This window comes from Sphaeramia orbicularis, chromosome 1 (assembly GCF_902148855.1).
Source record: "Sphaeramia orbicularis chromosome 1, fSphaOr1.1, whole genome shotgun sequence".
NCBI lineage: Eukaryota > Metazoa > Chordata > Actinopteri > Kurtiformes > Apogonidae > Sphaeramia > Sphaeramia orbicularis.
The window spans coordinates 20,854,076-20,872,340 of NC_043957.1; the positions used below are offsets into that span (position 1 = coordinate 20,854,076).

Consider the following 18,265-nt stretch of genomic DNA (forward strand, 5'->3'; position numbering starts at 1 on the left):
TTTACATTTACGGCTGTGTCCAGTGGAGAAAACAACAACAACAACAACAGTACTTCTAGCTTTTATCAGAGTCACTTTCTTGACTCTAAAAGTTGTTTCTTTGTGGTTCTCATCCCATCTGGTCACTTTTTGGTGCTTTGGTCGAAGGCCCTGTGGTGTTCAGCTGGATTTATGGTCGCATCGACATCACGCATCCTTTCCTACGCCATCACTTTGGACGGCCCTGCGTTGGCTTGTTGTAACTACGCGGCACGGCAACGCAGAGACAGCCTCCTGGTTGGCCCATTTATGATCATGTGACACCAAGAACAAATGCTGTGGGGTTCCTCCGTATATTGTTCATTTGATTTTGTTCATTACTTATTTTTTCACTTTTGTTCTTGTCTGTTACTTTTTGCTCCTGAAAAACCTGTGTGGTTATGCACATTAATAAACCCACATAATTTAACAAAATTGTGCTTTTATTTGATTAACAAACCCTCACACAGCTGGCGTCACAGCTGCTCCTTTTACTGTAAAATTTTAGAACTGAGCAGTAATTTACAGACGGAACACGAAGACTTATTAGGGATTCCAAACACAAAAAAGAGGCCAGCTTGACTCCTGGAGAAAATTACTAACAAGGTTTTGTTTTGTTTTGTCTTTTTTTCAGAGAGCAGTTCAGTGTAAGCCTATTACTGTCAAAATAGAGAACTAGTGGTAATGTACTTACATGCAGAGTGTGAAAATTTTGTCAAGGTAGTTTGGTCTCGATTCAGACTTGTTGTTTTGTAATTACTGAAACATGTGGTTCTTCATTGTGGTTTTAAATAGTTTAGGAGTAGTGCATTACCACTAGAATAGCTGCCATTAAATGTAACTTTCTGTTGGTTATTTGCTGCATTATTCACTAACTTCGACTACTATTTGTATTATATTGCATTGAAATCCCGTTTTTTTTTTTTTTAATTAATTCTTTTTTTTTTATATATATATATATTATTATATTTAATTATTATAAAATAAAGAAAACCTGTTTTTTAATGAGGTGTTCACCTCCACCATTGCTTCCCCTCCATTACATTTCCAAGATGGTAATTGTTAGAGCCAGAAATTGTCAACTTTTTAAATGTTTTATGCACACCCAGATATTTACAGCACTGCATTTTAACATACCTCCGCCAAGGCAGACCCCAAACAACCCCCCCCCCCCCCCCCCCCCCCGATCACCACCAAAATCAAAATTGTATCATTTGTTCATTGTGCTAGTATCAGCATTTCCTGAAAATTTCATCAGAATCGCCCATAACTTTTTGAGTTATCTTGTTAACAGACAGACAGACAGACCTTGATGAAAACATAACCTCTGCCGTCCTTGGCGGAGGTAATTAGGGAGACACGGTGCATGAGAGACAGAAGCTGGATTCTAGTGGCTGTCAGCAGTATTACACTTAGACACGTGTGCATCAGCATCACATCCAAGCTGTGGTGGTTGTCCTTTGCATTTAAACCAGACATACTTAGTTCAGACAGTAGTTTAATGCTAGTATTTGTCAACTCAACTGACAGTGCTGACTGCAGGGTAAATGAATAGTTTAAAAACATCACTCACATAGGTCTCTACTGATCCAGATTTTTTTGCCTTATTTATATAGGTGTTGATTTTATCTATAACACTGGTCTACAAGGAAAATGCTTCCAGAATAAAAGTAATGAAATTTTACCACATGAGAGTCACTGATAAAGAAAAATCAAATAAAAAATGCTGGTTGGCTAAACTTTCCAAGATACAGCCTTGGGTCAAAATGTGAAATTCAAGAATTAACGAGAGAATGGGTTTGACTCAAAAGGAATATTTGTCTCAGAGCTACAAGATCTACTTCAAAACATTGTCTGCACATTAGAATACATTCCCTTTACAGGTTCTGTTTAGTGGAAGATTTATAAAACTATTATATAAATGTACATAAACCAATATATATGTGTAATAACACTTAATCATATACCTTGAAAACATCAGCAAACCGGCACTTTTGGTGTTTATTTTCCAATTAATCTTATTAAAATACGTAACATTTAGCACATTTAATCTCTGAAGCAAATCATTTCAAAAAAATTGTAGACCAGTGTAATACAGTGGTGCCAGGTATAACAAACTCCGCCCCTTGCACATACTCTATCTTATTTTGGCATGGATCCAGCTGATGTCATCATGTCTGTGTGTGGTGATGTCAGTATATCAATTGCCTCTATATATGTGCCAAGTTTGAAGTAAATGGAAACACAATTGATGCTTTTTTTTAATAGACATTTGAAAAAATCTGCCCATTATGAATAAAATGGAGAAAAAAGCGATTTTAAAAATTCAAAAAAATTTTTAACTTTGACCTACTTTTCCCAAAATGTAATGGCATCTATTCTGGGTCACTAGTGATCTATAATCCCAGTTTAGTATGAATTCAACCAATAGTTTTGCTGCTACAGACATTTGAAATTCCTCCCATTATAAATAAATGGGAAAAAAAAAATTAACTCCTAAAAAATTCTAACTGGGACCTACTGTTCCTAAAATGTAATCAGATCTATTCTGGGTCACCGGCAATCTATAAACCCAGTTTGGTATGAATTCAACCAATAGTTTTGCTGCTAGAGTGTTAACAAAGAAACAAACTGAACCAAAAACAATACCCATTGCCTCCCCTTTGGGGGTCAGGGTAATACATTTTTTTTATTTGGCCACAACATTAACCCTCAAATACCCAAACAGCCGCAGGTGACCAAAACCATCTACTGATCTAAGATGTTTGATAACTTCTGTACCACTAATCCTATTAATACATGTAAGTAAATAAGGGAAAATACATCTAAACAGTCGTCTTTTCATGGTCATCAGATATGACCCATTTGGACGTTCAGAGAGTTGGTAGTCAACGTGGAAACACCGTCATCTTCTGCAGCATGAATTCACTAGGAAAACCCATGGAGTCTGACAAATGAGTGGCTGTAGAAACTTGTTTTTGCGTCCTCAAAAATTCATTTTTTCCAGCTTTCTTTGAATTTTCTGAGTTACATTATTTTCTTCAATCATCAGTAAATTAAATATACAGAAATACCTGAACTGAAAAATGTGAAATGCAGAGGGTAATAATGTAATAAATTGTGATGAATAGGTCAGGGAAGGTTCAAAGTAGAGAGGAATTCCTTTATAAGTTGCCACAAAGAAACAGCCATGAAATAAAACCTGCACATGAATTCAGCAGTAATATGAGTCCAAAAACATTTCATATAACAATAACACAGACAGATCATTGTATTGCACACTGACTACTCATTTATCTCACTATTATTACTTACATCATTCTATTTATGCCCAATTAGTGCTGAACATTTACTTGCAGAGTGTTTTCACAGTCTGCTGTTAGTTCTAAGGATCCGAAAATTTTTAGTACCATTAATTATTGGCTGTAATTTTAATATTATTATTATCTTTTTCATTTTAATAGGATGTCGTTGTTGGTCGTTATTTTTTGTTTGTTTGGTTGCTTGCTTGATTTGCCTTTTCTTTATTTGTTGTTGTTGTTGTTGTTGTTGTTGTTGGTTTTTCCCCTTTATTTCCCACTACGTCTTGATAATTGTAGCACTAATAATAAAAAAAAAGAAAAAAAAAATGGCTGTAATAAGGTCAACAGTGTGATCAGCTAAATGACTCAACATTTTTAACTGCAATGTCTAGCCTGATCTGATTTATTATATTTATCAGTGACAAAGTGTAAAAGCATGAAAAAACTAACACTATGCTTAAGCCGTCTCTCCAAATCCTCTTCAGTTTTGACCAAATTGACTGTATTGCTTTGTCATCTGAGTTACTTCTGACCACATGATGGCACTGTTGCATCAGTTTGTAGATACACACACACACACACACACACACACACACACACACACACACACACACACTCACATGACAGGTCAATCCAGTGTATTGTGTTTTCTTGTTGGCATCTGTATGTAATCAATATAAAAAGGAGCTGAAAAGGACGTAGAGGAGACCAAAGAAGAAGTCTTCTCTGGATAATAAAGCAGAAAATTTTGGAGAAAAGCAGAGGGCTAAAAAAAGAAACACAAAAACCAAGAAAAAGAGCATAAATGCATGATCATCTCAACTAATCATCCACTTGCACTTGACTTAAGCCCAAAAGGAGAATGTGATTTGACGAAGAAGTTTAGAGTTGAGGGTATGAGTGGAAGGGAGGGATTCTGACAAGCAGACTGAGGGAAGAGCAAGAGAGGGAGGGAGGGAGGGAGAGGCAGAGAGTTAGTGGATAAATGAGAGAGCAGCTCTGGCTCAGCCACAGCGCCTTACTGCCAGGCGAGCAGAGGAACGAGTCCAGGAAACACCGACAGTGCAGTCAGACCTCTCCAGCTGTTGTGGGATCTTCTCCTGCAGCATGAGCTGAGCTTGTGGATGTTTGGACCTGTCTTCACGTGGAGGCTCCAGGATTTATTCTCTAACTAACCTGTAGCAGTGTATGAGTGGAGACAGTCAGGACTCGCAGTGGGACAGCCAAAAGACAGAATATCTGGATTTTTGTAGTGTTTTATTGAGATGAAGACTGTTGAGCATCATGTGCATACCTGCTCTTTTTAACATGACAGCCCGCAACAGTTTGGACTGTGTTTGAGCAGCAGACTGAGTTTCTTTTCAGTTGTGTGTGGAGGTTTAATGTGTGCGTTAGAATGAGTGTCCCCATGTTGAAGATCGGCGCTGTGCTCAGCACCATGGCTATGGTAACTAACTGGATGTCCCAGACTCTGCCGTCACTCGTTGGACTTAATGGAACCATCATCTCCTCTGAGGGCACACATGAGCGGATCGTCAGCGTATGTATTATGTAGAAACGCATACACAGTGTATGGGGAGTTTTCAGGTTTTATCATCAGAGGTGGATTTTTCACTCTCAAAACAAATATCAACAAAGACTGGGTGATAAATCAATAATGATAATTATCACAGTATATATAGTATGTTTTTATTACAATGATTTTAATAGTAACTAACAGTAATATTATTTTTCTTTTGGCATTTTATTGTCAGCTAAAACATGTAAAATGTTTCAGTGCTTCACATGATATTACTCATTATGTCCATTACATTAGAACTATTGTTATATCAATATCACTGTATCTTAATGTTCTTCCTCCACATTTCTGAAATCTTTCTGCTTGACAGTGTCTGTCCATCATAAAGCAGAGTTAAAAAGTGCAGTTTCTTCAGCTTTTATGCATATCAAATATTAACCTTTAAACTTGAGAGAATGATGATTTGACATTTACTGTGATAGTTACCGTTATAGACTGATAGAAAATTTTTATATTTTGTTTGTCATGACCTAGCCATGTAGTAGTTATATGAAGTTATTATCCATATTCTGCATGCTTGTCAATCATCAGAAATCTTTCACACTCATAAACATCGTTGTCAAGCTGCAGATTAGGTTTTATTCAAGTGACTGTATATCTCACAAATGAGCTTTTGCATGTTTCTGTCATTTGTTTTTGCTCCCAGTGTTGTCAGTGCTCACAACTCAATAAGCTGTGTGTCATTTGACTGAAGTAAATATCTCTGAGTGTAGAAATGTGAGTCAAATTTCAAGGATCAACCCATTCAGGATCACATGTACATGTAGCTCACATGAAGCACAATTTTTCATCTGTTTATTAGTGCAGAAAAAGCACAGAAGGTGAACGCATTTAGAAAAAAAAAATGAATGTGTGTCCTCCATTTGAGCAATAAATAGCACTCATAAATAAATATATATGCTTTTCAGTTAATATGAGTCACTTGTACAGTAGGCTTAACACAAACATGTTGGTTTCACTATCACTGAGAGGACACTTACTGACATAAGGCATTTACAAAGCCATAACTCAAATGTCAACAACCTTAACCTGAAAATACAATCTTGTTTTATAGCATTCTGGTGTAGAGTGGTTTCCTTGGATCCTTATCCCTTCTACAGTTAATTTGTATGATGATAAAATACAGATGTTGCCCTGTAGTAAGAAATATACACACAGCCTGGCCAAAAAAGTCACCACCTGAATTTACCTAAGCTTTTAGTTCAGATCCTTCCACTGGATAATTACTGCAGTGATTAATATGTTTCAACTACAAGGTCTTTAACCATTTAACTGATGCTGTGAGGACCTTTTCATCTCTTAAACAACCAACAGTTTGTAAAGAGAATAAAGACTGGATTGTGTTTCGATGAAAATATGGTCTAATGACCCTGATCCGTGTCATGAACACATCAGAGTGACAACAGAGGCGGATGAAGAGATTACCCATCATGCCCAGTGCCTATAATACAAGCCTGTGGGGGCAGTGTTATGATCTGGGGTTGATTCAGTTGGCCAGGTCTAGGTTCAGCAGCGTTATGAGTCTGTAAAATAAAGTCAGGTGAATATACTGAATGACCACTTCTGAACATCAGTGGACCCCCCCCCCCCCCCCCCTTAACATTTATTTATTTATCTTTTGCATATTCCAAGATGACAATGCCAGGAGTCATCAGGATCAAATCATCATTCATTAGCCACTTTTACTCAGACATCCCAGAAAAAAGGTGAGATGGTGACCCCACCTTTTTTCCACCATTGACTGATTTCCACAGTCAAGCCAAAGGAGTAACAGAGGTGAGACAGGCTGGACTTTCACACAGCGGACCTGTGTTTTGGAATCAAAGGGGTGGTGTTGCAGCACAGTGTATAGTGTGACATATATATTGCACCTCAGGAATACCCTGAGCACAGCGGTGTCGCTAACTTCTCCAGAGTTGAACCGTCTTTCACCGTTCCACGAATGTTAGCATGGATAGAGTCCTTCACCCGAAGTGACAACAGCTCATGGATCTTGATATCTGCCCAGTTCAACATCTTTCTGGTCGTGTTGATATGTTTGTAAACTGTACAAGACCCGTGCTCATTTTTAAATCCCCCCGGCGCGGGGGTTGCACACGCAATATGTCATCAAAATGACACCTTGGTTGCAGAACGAGAGGTGTTCCTTTTACATAGTGTTCCAGAATCATGATTCCACCTTTGTCACGGCTCTGTCACTTCCTCCGCAGGAGTGACAGAGGTGGAACCAAATGATCCCAGCATCTCGTTTACACAGATATCGTTTAAGAATAAAGGTGTAATATTCCCGTAACACAAGTGTTGTTTAAAAGGGGCTAACGATTCATTCAGGGAGCTTGATGGCCATACTTATACAGGCCAGAGAGTACTGTGGTCTGACTACTGGTCTGAAGCATCAATACAAAATATATAGATATGAATGCAACTATAGACTGAAATTAATGTGACATTTATTGTGACACTGCATTAGCATTGCATTGCATGAATAATGCCATAGCAAGTACATCCCATAATCAAAGCTGATGGCAGCCCAAAACAAAGCATAAGTATGCAGAACATTTTTTTTTTGTAGCTGGGCAGTGTAGAATGTAATATCCAACGACCGCTTGTACTCCTTAGGAATAGTTATGATTTGAGCAAGCCTGCGCACCCATAAGTCACTTAACCTTTGGCTTTGCACCTTTTTTCTTGTGTGTTTGTATTTACCTAAAATTAAGGATTGTTAAAAATTGAGCACATATACACACACTCATTTACCAGTGCATCGTATTCATAATCTAACCTAAAATCAAATCTTTACAGATAGAACATTTAACAAGATCTATACATCTCCTCATGGTGGAGAAGTCCATGGGGTTCTTAATGTGGTCCCAGTAGTCTGGAACCTCTTTGATGCTAACAGGCTGAGCAACGTTATTTTAGACTTCTAAACTAGAATGACTAACTGTGATTGAAAATTTTAGAGTTACAAAGTAAAATTGTACAATCTGATTTTTTTCCTTACAGTTAATGTGATGTTAAGTTCCACATTTGTTGATTACTTACTCTTGAGTTCGATTGTCAGTTACCCATGTTCATGTGTTTATGTATCAGTGGCGATTTCTCAAAGACTGCAAGGAAAGCCCGGCTTCCCCTAAAATTACGAAAATTAAATGGTTAAATATGTACAGTAGTGCTGACATTTCATTGACTACAAATGTGTTAGAACACGTTCATCTCACAGACGAGTTCGTTCAGAATCAGCTTTGTCACAAATCAACGGATGCGATGTTGTTCACTTCTCATACATTTCCGTTGCGCTGTTTTCTCATGCGATCTCTGCTCAGTGCATTTGCCCATAGACGCCGGGCGTCTACGGGCAAGGCTGAATCCCATTTGACTGACAGCTATTTTGAGATATACTCCTTCACTTGACAGAGTTCAGTTTAATACCGTTGCGCATTCTTCTGTGAAATCAAGAGAGAAACCACTATGAAATTACTTGTTCATGTCTTGCACGGTTAATAAAACACACTCATTGTACTTCCTTCTTTCAATTTAACATAATTTCAGCGTTTTCTTGTTTCAGTTACATAATTTAATCATTTCTTGTTTGAGTTTAATATCGTTTTGTAGATAGTTAAATCTGGCTACTGTTGGCTAGGTCGGAGTGAACTAGCTATCTAGCAAGGTGCACACGATGGCAGACTGCTAATGTTGTTGATCTGATTTTGGCAAAGCCATCTGATAGTCTTCCTTATGAGGAGAAACTTTGAATTAAACAGCAGGGCAGATCAACACCTGACAACATGCCTACTTGGTACGATAAGGTCACTGACCATTTTCTTAAAAAGGAATGGAGGGCCGAATTTATGTTTAAATAACTTGACAATTTTTTTGTTGTAAGCCGACAATGAGCTTCCCCTCTCTGAAAGACGAGCAGCCGCCTCTGTTATGTATGTAGTTACTTGGTTCAATTCAATCCAATTTCTATTGAAATGAGGAGGACTGAATTTCTGTCATACATTTTTTCTTTGGGAGATTGATTTTTGCAGATTAATTGGATATAAAAATCCACTTTCAGTTGATGTGTAACCCTAAAAAGTGGTACCTACATTAATGTCCCCACAGTGTCACAGGTCCTCGGGTCAGTGTGCATTCAGGTTATAGTCCCCACTAGGATAGTGGAGTCAACACATACACGGGGTAATAGGATTGCTGTCTCTGATGCACAGGGGTGATATTTCTCCTGGGGAAGGCTGACTCACCCATGGGACAGCCAGCAATTTGTTGCCCTAGCAACACCCCTGCAACCCCACACACACGTACAGTAGCCGAACCAATGCGCACACATGCAGCAGCACTTCTAAATCAGTATGTATAGCTGCTGTGTGTATGTGTGTTTGTTTCTGTGTATTTGTGTGCACTTCTTGCATGATTTAGCTCTCTGGCTCGAGAGGAAGCTCACAGCTGCTGTATGGCGGTACTTTGCAAGTTCAGCAAAGTACATGCAAGTCGACGCCTACACACAAGTGCACACACAACCACTCACAGACGTAAGAAGTGGCGGAGAACAGATGGAGATGTTGGAGGTGACTTGCTATGCTTCTTCAAAAAATGATAGGCAGCTTTTAGAGACATTATAAAATCTGTTCAAATTTGGCTTAAAACTGTAAAAATGCATGTGCAGTAGAAAAGTTCAGCATGGAAATAAACATTACCAAGAAAGAATATATATTATAAAACCTTGTCCCGAACAGTTCATTCTGTTGTTTAGACCATTTCAGGCATGGCAGAACACAATTTTATTAAATCTGTTCCGTTAATAATGTTATATCATTATTCTGATTAAATGTTCCAGCAAAATGAGACAGTTATACAACCTTAAAAGCCTTAAAATACGCTAATATGTCAGTTTCATATAGCTTTAGAGGTTTACAGATGGGTGCTTCTATGAAACTGGGTTCATTTTGGTATCTGGCACTTTGCCAGCTTTTTAAACCCAATAATAAAAGAGAAATTTAGACATATTTCCCCCCAGGATGTACCCAATGATGACCTCAGATAAATGCAAAAAAACTATACTCTTGCTCTGAGCCATCCCACAATTAATGAATTTTTAATAAAATATTGGGGCCAAAAATAGGACCAAAATTGGGACAGGAAAAGCCACCAAGGTGTCAGTGCATTTGATCTGGAAAACATGGCTTGAAATGGTCTTATATACCGCTATAGATAAAGACACTGTGTTAAATTTGTTGATCCTAGTGGTTTTTCTAATCCAGACGTGGGTTTTTCATGAATCTCAGACTCATTCCAGGTTTCGTGTCCACTGGTGTTACATGCGGAACCTGCCCATTTAAACACAAATAAATCGTGAGTGATTTTGCAACAGTGGTCATTTTTGTGAAACACTCTGCCTTGGATAACTAGTTCGATTCCCAAAATGTACCTGTGAGAGAATAAAAAGATATTTAAAAAAAATAGTAGTGCATATTTTTCGTGTCCTTTTTACCGTGTTACATGCAGATTTTTGTATAAAAATAATATAAAAATGTGTTTTATCTGACAAACAGTTTCTCTTTTATCTCAGGAAATATTTATTTTTAAAATAGACTCCAAGTGCTTCCAAACTTGCTTCATAACATTAGTGTGTGTTTTTAGCCCCATGTCCTGTTTTTAGGGACCAGTTCCATAGAAGCACCCAGATACATGCCCTGTTCACCATTATGGGGATATTTTGCAAAAACAAATATTTTTCTCTACATTTTAGCTTCTCTTCCATACATTAAACACTTCTAAAACACTTCTAAACTAACACTAAATCAAACTTATCAACATGTTGTTGTTGTTGCTGCTGCTGCTCAACTTCCTGACAAACAAAATCCACTGCATTGGATGTATCCAATATTATTATCCTTGTTTAAAGTTCGCCAGAAATAATTGTTTAGTATTTTTTTTTCTGTTGTATAGACAGGGTTTTGTTTTTGTTTTTTTGTTTTAAAGGTGGGGTGCAAGATGTTTTCCTAGAGCATTTTTTACTATATTGCTTAAAATCCCCTTTACACTTTGATTACAACCAATTAATTTAATGCTCTAACACAAAAATAAAAATTTAGTCACCTGTGGAACAGACAGGACTGAAAAAACACCATCCAATCATTTGAATGAATCGTGCATTCTCAGAGGCTTGAAGCTTGTACAGGAAGTGAAGCCAGACCCAGAGTTTGGCCATATTAGCTATAATGGGATGGAAAGTTCACTGGTAAACTGTTGTGTCACTAACATAAATCACTAGGAAATGTAAGGTTAGTCAGATAGGTATGAACTGGGCTGTTCTGTAAGATCGGGGGTGTTGGAGGAGACTGAATGAGGTATGCATGGATACGCGAGCCAGAGCCTCAGTCGGCGTCGGAGCCCTAGCCGGGGCCATACAGAGCCGGGGCCAGAGCCAGAGCCTCAGCCAGGGTCAGAGCCGGAGCTGGGCCCAGGGCTGTAGCCAGTGTCGAAGCCCGAGGCAGGGCCTCAGCTGGGTTCGGAGCTGGGGTTGGGGCTGGAGCTGGAGCTGGAGCTTCAGCTGGAGTCAGAGCCGGAGCCTCAGCCAACGAATTGTTGCTGTGCAGCGCTCGTGAACCTTCGGGAACAAGCATTGCACGTGCCAGTACTCTGGAGGCGTGGCTTTAGACAGATTTCTGAAGAAAGGGGTTTGGACTTCTGAATTGAGTATTTTCAAAATGTAGCTTGCTCGAACCGTTTTTCGAAGATCTCATACCCCACCTTTAAATGAAGGAAAATATCTGTATTAGTGTGGACAAGACAGCAGATTATTTTAATCTCTCAAGGGAAATTCATGTCTTTCAGCTCATGAAAATAAAATAAAATATGAAAATATAAAAAGTGGGGTGAATTATTTACAGCCACCTTTCCTAAATGTCAGGTCACAACCTAAAATGGGTCATGGAGCTGTTTTTATTAAGTTATGAACTGTCAGAGTAAAATGCATAAAAATACGATACATGGGTCTCATTTTCTTGATTTTAAAATAGTACAAGAGTGTCCTGTGGAAGAGTGTATAAATGCAGCCTTATGGGAAATACATATATAATGGGACATACTGTAAATTATGTAAAGGATGCAAAAAGATATAAAATATGAAATGAGATGTAAAATATGTAACAACATAAATATAATAGCATTCTATCATTATTACAGTAAAAGGAAGAGATGCAACAGGATATAAAATCAAAAGAGGGAATGACAAAAACAGTGCAAAGGAGGTAAGAGGACATAAAAAAGAAACTTTCATAGATATTGTTTAGATGATGGAAGCGATGGTAGATATGGATGTATTATTTCAAAAATTAGGGTCCCTTTTTTAGGGGGGCGGGGGGTGTCTCAAACTGAAACCACTGAATTGTAAGTGTATCTGATGCAGTAGAGGTGAAGGATCGTCTATAATGTTTGTTCCTGCGGCAGGTTTAGGAAGTGCATTACTGTCATCAGAGTTAACATTTTGGTTTAAATCTGCAACCTCACCACTAGATGTCACTAAATATCACACACTGGAACTTTAACTGTATCTGTGGCAAGCAAGTCACATAATAAGTCTATGTTTTTTGGTCAGTGGTTGATGTGTTCAGTGGAGAGAAAGAGTCAGAGTGAATGAAGACAGGCAGCAGTGATAGACAGAGCAAAACCATGAAGTCACAGGTGTAAAGAATTATATTCCAACTAGTCCGTTGAGCCGTGGGGATCCACGAGTTCTAAATGTGGTAGTTTTTATGCTGTTGTGTATTCGTGCATGCTGTATTATATTTGTCCAGCAGTCACCACCAAAGTATTGTGGCAGTGGTGATTTCTCATAGACTGCAAGGGAAGCTCGGCTTCCCCTAAAATTATGAAAATTAAATGGTTAAATATGTACGGGTTTGTAGACTTTTCACTGACTACAAATGTGTTAGAACATGTTCATCTCACAGACGAGGTTGTTCAGAATCAGCTTTGTCACAAATCAACAGACTCGATGTTGTTCACTTCTCATACATTCCCGTTGCGCTGTTTTCTCATTCGATCTCTGCTCAGTGCATTTGCCCGTAGACGCTCAGCGTCCATGCACTTCAATGGGACTGAGTGGAACAGTTTTTTTCATTGCCTCAAAACTGGACGGTAATCGGATAAATGCCACGATGTTGTCCCACCCCCAGACGCTCAGCGTCTCTGGGGGTGAATGGAGCTGTGGGCAGAGCTCAGCCAGGCTGGACGCCGGGCTTCCACGTGCTGATTGGAGGATCAGTCGAAAGCCTGAATCCCATTTGATTGACAGCTATTTTGAGATCTACTCCTTCACTTGACAGAGTTCAGTTTAATACCATCGCACATTCTGCTGTGAAAGAGAGAGAGAAACCACTACGAAATTACTTGTTCATGTCTTGCACTGTAAATCAAACACACTCTTTGTACTTCCTTGTTTCAATTTAACATAATTTCAACATTTCCGTGTTTACTTGGTACGATAAGGTCACTGACCATTTTCTTAAAAAGGAACGGAGGGACGAATTTATGTTTAAATAACCTGACAATTCTTTTTTTATGTAAGCCGACAATGAGCTTCCCCTCTCTGAAAGACGAGCAGCCGCCACTGCATTGTGGGTATAGCAATGTGATTATAAGGCTATTGTATTCCAAAATTACTAATATCTCCAAAAATATTGGTCCTATCAACATGCTGTGTTTGCTAGTCTGTTCCTTGACCAAAAATATGTAAGTATGACAAACTGCAGCAGTCAGCTCTGTACGGATTTTGTGTAAATCGCCAGACATACACACACACACACGCACGCACACACACATATACACACACATACACAGAGGCCATTTGGCTTTTATAATATAGATTATGTCATGGCAGTTATGTTGTAAATCACCATGGATGTCAGCCCAGGGATGACACAAACAAGCATGACTGGATGGATGGATGGATGGATGGATGGATGGATGAATGGATGGATGGATGGATGGATGGATGGATGAATGGATGGATGGATGGATGGATGGATTTTATTGATTGGTTTCTGGACATACATATGTATATACTTACTGTAACTACTTCCAGTTCAAAACCAGTGTCAGAAATTTTCTAATTTCATAAATGACAATAATTGAATTTTGGAATTTCTTTATTTTTTTATGTTCACTGTTATGGACACAAGACACGGTTCCATAGTTAGGAGGTGTTTGCGTATGCTAGTTTTTTTCTAAGACAGTGAAGTCAACAGTAGCCTATACAAGGACAAGGACATGTTTTTCTCATATCTCATCTGTTTCTGGTGAAGGAATACATTCTTGTTGGCATTTTGCTCTCTTAGCTGTGTAGTCTATTTGCGCTTGATCACAATCAGCTGAGCCGCCTAAGTAGATTTTTATCATTTTTCCCTTGTGTGAAATGAGCCTTTAGGTGCCATATGTCCTCTATTTAATTACATCCAGCACTGGGTACAAACAATCCTCAGTTTCTCACCCCATCCACGTCCTCTTCAGCTTCATGTAAGCAGGACTTCAAGGTTACCCCCACCAAACCCAGCTGATTGATTTATCAGATGTTTCCCTTCAGGCCTCCACCTCCTTGTCCCCCGCCTCCATCCTCTCAGTGTCCTCCTCTGCTGTTATTCTTTCTTTTTCAGGGTTTATGGGGCAGCTCGTCTGCCAGCACTTTTCTGCCAGATTTCTGTGGCGCACGGTGGATGTCACGTTGTGCTCTGACGTGCCTTTACATTGTTCTTACCACTAAGTAGGTCAAACCGAAGAATTGGCGAAATCTCACTGAAATGAGCTCACAATTTCACATGTTCTCTCCCTTAATGTGTTGCGACGTGGGTCTGACATTAAGACCCCAGGGAGCCATCGCCGCCACCTCAGCACTATCTAATGAGGTTCCAAATAACCCCAGAAAAATTAAAAAAAGAAAGTGTGTCTCTGCAACAAGTGTCATTATATAACAATTTAAGATGCAGCTTAGAATGTTTAAGAATGTGTCTCGCTGTTTCTTGCAACCTTGAAAACCACTTTAACAACTCAGACTGTTTCTTTTTTGTTTGTTTGTTTTTCTGAATGCATTTGTGTTTGTTCTTTGTGCAATGGAAGGGAAAAAACGTTTCAATAACAACTGAACAGTAAAGTGTGAAAGGGAGCGACAAAGGAACACAGGGATAAGTACTTTTCCCAATTACAGTTGCATAGATTTCTGCATGCAGATCTATTTAGTTACACTTTATCGTCTATATTTTAATCTCCTTATGACAAACTGGAATTTTTAAGTCAAATTTTAGGAACAAAATTTCCGAACTTTTGCAAATCCTCTGATTTTTTTTATCCGGTGAAACTGCTGTAATAATGTAAGTAGATCTTACATCTTAGAAGTTGACACTGCAGCAAAAAATTGCAAATATTGTAGATTAACAAATAATCTAGCCTCATAACATCATAATAGAATACTGTTTAGACATAAATGTGAAAAAGAATTGCATTTAAAGGTCAAACAGATTTTTTTTAAAGTATCAAAAGATTGTGAGGAAATAAGTCTTACATCATTGTATTGTGTCGTAGAGCCTGTTTTAGTATGTGTCAGATTAAAATGAAACTGTTTTCTCACACATTATCACATTAGACTGTGAAAACAGCTCCCTCACTTTGTCACTTCCAATTTTTAATGATGTTTTGACATTTCAGGCATGTACACAGCATAAAAACTTACAACATATATATATATCCTCATCATCCAATAAGACAGAAAATCCCAATAATATTAAAGTAAAGTTGGAACACTGGAAACGTCACACAATCATCCCTTTACATTAAAATAAAAAAAGGTTCAACTAAGTGTGTTCTTGGATATTTTGAAGGTAGAGGGTCTAAATAAAGCAAGAGATCAAATGATCCCAGAGAAAGAAATGTATTGATGGTATTTCTAAAGACACATTCCAATTTCATGTCACACTTGTTGCCCCTTGATTCTATCCATGTTAAGATGGTTATTACATTACAACTGGATTCCAGACTCCAACAATGGTGCCTTTGTTTTTGCAATGGAAATTTCTCATTGCCATATACCTGTTAGAATAAAAAGTCTATTACAAACCAGGGGCTTGTTTCTGCACTAGCTCATTAAATTGTTAAGCCCAGCGCAACGCAAAATGCGTCCATTTAATGCATTTTGCACTATCCCGTTTCTGGGCTAGTTCGTTAAAAGTGTGCGCTGGCCCAGTTCCTCGTTCCAGGGCTGATTCTAATGAGGATGTATTCTTGTAGCTTCATTTCACTTCGTTTCTGTCATGTATTTCCTTCGGAATATTATTTATATTTGAAAAAGAAGATTTTTAACACAAGTTTGACAATATCTTTAATGATATCAGATTTTTTCCATGGACATTTTGTACTGATAAAAACGAATTTACCGAGTGAGGACTGAGCCACTCACTGAATTTTATTCTCTATCAATTTATGGATAAATATAGATTAGTTCAGGACAAAGTGTGTGTGGCTTTGAGAGATGAATGAATGAATGAATGAATGAATGAGAACTGTATGGGGCCAGAGCCAGTGAACTGGTGACACACACACACTAGGGGGGATGTGTGTGTCTGTGCACACGCGTAATGAGATATGAGCGCATGGATGAGAGGTACGGAACAGCGTTCAGTTTTTCTATACAATCTGTTTGTCTTATTGTTGCCGTGGTTACAGCCAGCAGTGACCATTTAGAGTTCTGTTAATAAAGTCACCAGTACAGAATAACTGGGGTCATCCTTAGACGCACAATATATATGTGTAAATAATTCAGTTCAGTTCAGAGTGTACGTGTGTGTGTGTGTGTGTGTGTGTGTGTGTGTGTGTGTGTGTGTGTGTGTGTGTGTGTGGTTGGGGGGGGAGGCAGCTGAGGGGGTCCATCTATAGTCAGATGGAGGTGAGGAGGTCCATCCAGACAGGTGAGGGTAAGGGAGGAGGTCACAGATCCGGGCTCACAGATATCCTATAATAATTCTTCATTCTAACCATAATGCTGTCAGATCAGATGACTGGAAACAGTGGGAGTGGAGGCGTTGTTCTGGGTTAAATAGTGAACGCACCTGTTTAGCACATCCTTGAACACAAATAGTGAGCGAACGATGGCTTAGCGAACGCAACGAGCGCAGAAACGGATTTTGCATTCGTTAAGCCTCTGCGTTCGCTGCCCCATCGTTCGCTTCACTATTTGCGCTGAAGGGCACGCAAACGGCTGCGTTCACTATTTAACCCAGAAAAGAGCCCCAGGTCTGTAATAATAGACAAGTTTGATGTCATGACAAACACGTAAAACACACGCATAATGCACACTTCTGCAAGTTTACTTTTATACCTTAAATAATGTAATAAGCTGTTTGTACATATCCCAGACTGCTTATGTGATGTGTAATTGTCGTATTTCAGTCACTGCAGGTGTATGTGCTTAACTTTTTCGGTGAAATGGCCATTTGTAGAAACATACAAGCGCTACAGGAAGGCAACATTTACACAATAAAAGCTCTGTTTGACAAATATCTACGTATCTATCTGTCTGTCTATTTTTTTTTCATTAAAACAGAGGGCTTTTATTCTGAAATGATCAAATATGTGTTGTATTTGTAGGAAGGCACAAACAGGAGGAGGACATTAGAAATAAAGGCCTCCCCCCTAATATAAGACACCTAAAAAATAAAAGCCTGGTACCCTCTGCAGCCGAGGTAAATGAAGGCCACTGTAGCTCTTTGAAGAAATATGCTAAGCCAAAAACTTGTCTGGCTCCTGTTTTGCTTCCCTGTTACATCATCATCATTTCACATTCGGACTACAACTGCTGCATATTTGGACAAATGTTTCACCCACTGCTTCCCTACATGCCATGTGTACTGTACTGTACATTCTGTTTAATCATATCAGGACCTTCAAAAGATTAAATAGCTATAACATTTTTATGTTATGAAAAAAAAGATGAACTATAATGTTCAACTTTGTTTACAGTTTTATATATTATGTCAGTGGTTTTACAGGTGTCACTTTTCTCTTGTGGTCAACAGGCAAAATATAGAATTTGAAACCAAAGTCTGACTAGTAGAGCTTCAGTGACATTCATTTTCCTCTACACTTTTGACAGATTCTTCATAGCAATTAATTATTACAGTCCCCAGTCACCTTTTTATGTCATTCAATAACTTATTAAAACATGCTGATCAGAGAAATGACTTACTGAGCACAAACTGAGCACGGATCAGCCTGATGAAATCTACTTAAAACCACAGAAATCACCTTTGGACTTGTATTTTGGGTTTTGAGCTTGGCCCTTATCCCATTGACTAAAATGGAGGTTTTATTGATT

The 18,265-nt window shown here is 38.5% G+C and overlaps 1 pseudogene; it reads left to right on the forward strand.

Moving 5' to 3' along the window:
• The first annotated feature begins 4,347 nt into the window (after nucleotides 1-4,347).
• Nucleotides 4,348-18,265, forward strand: part of LOC115427541 (noelin-2-like) — a 100,738-nt pseudogene continuing 86,820 nt past the window's right edge.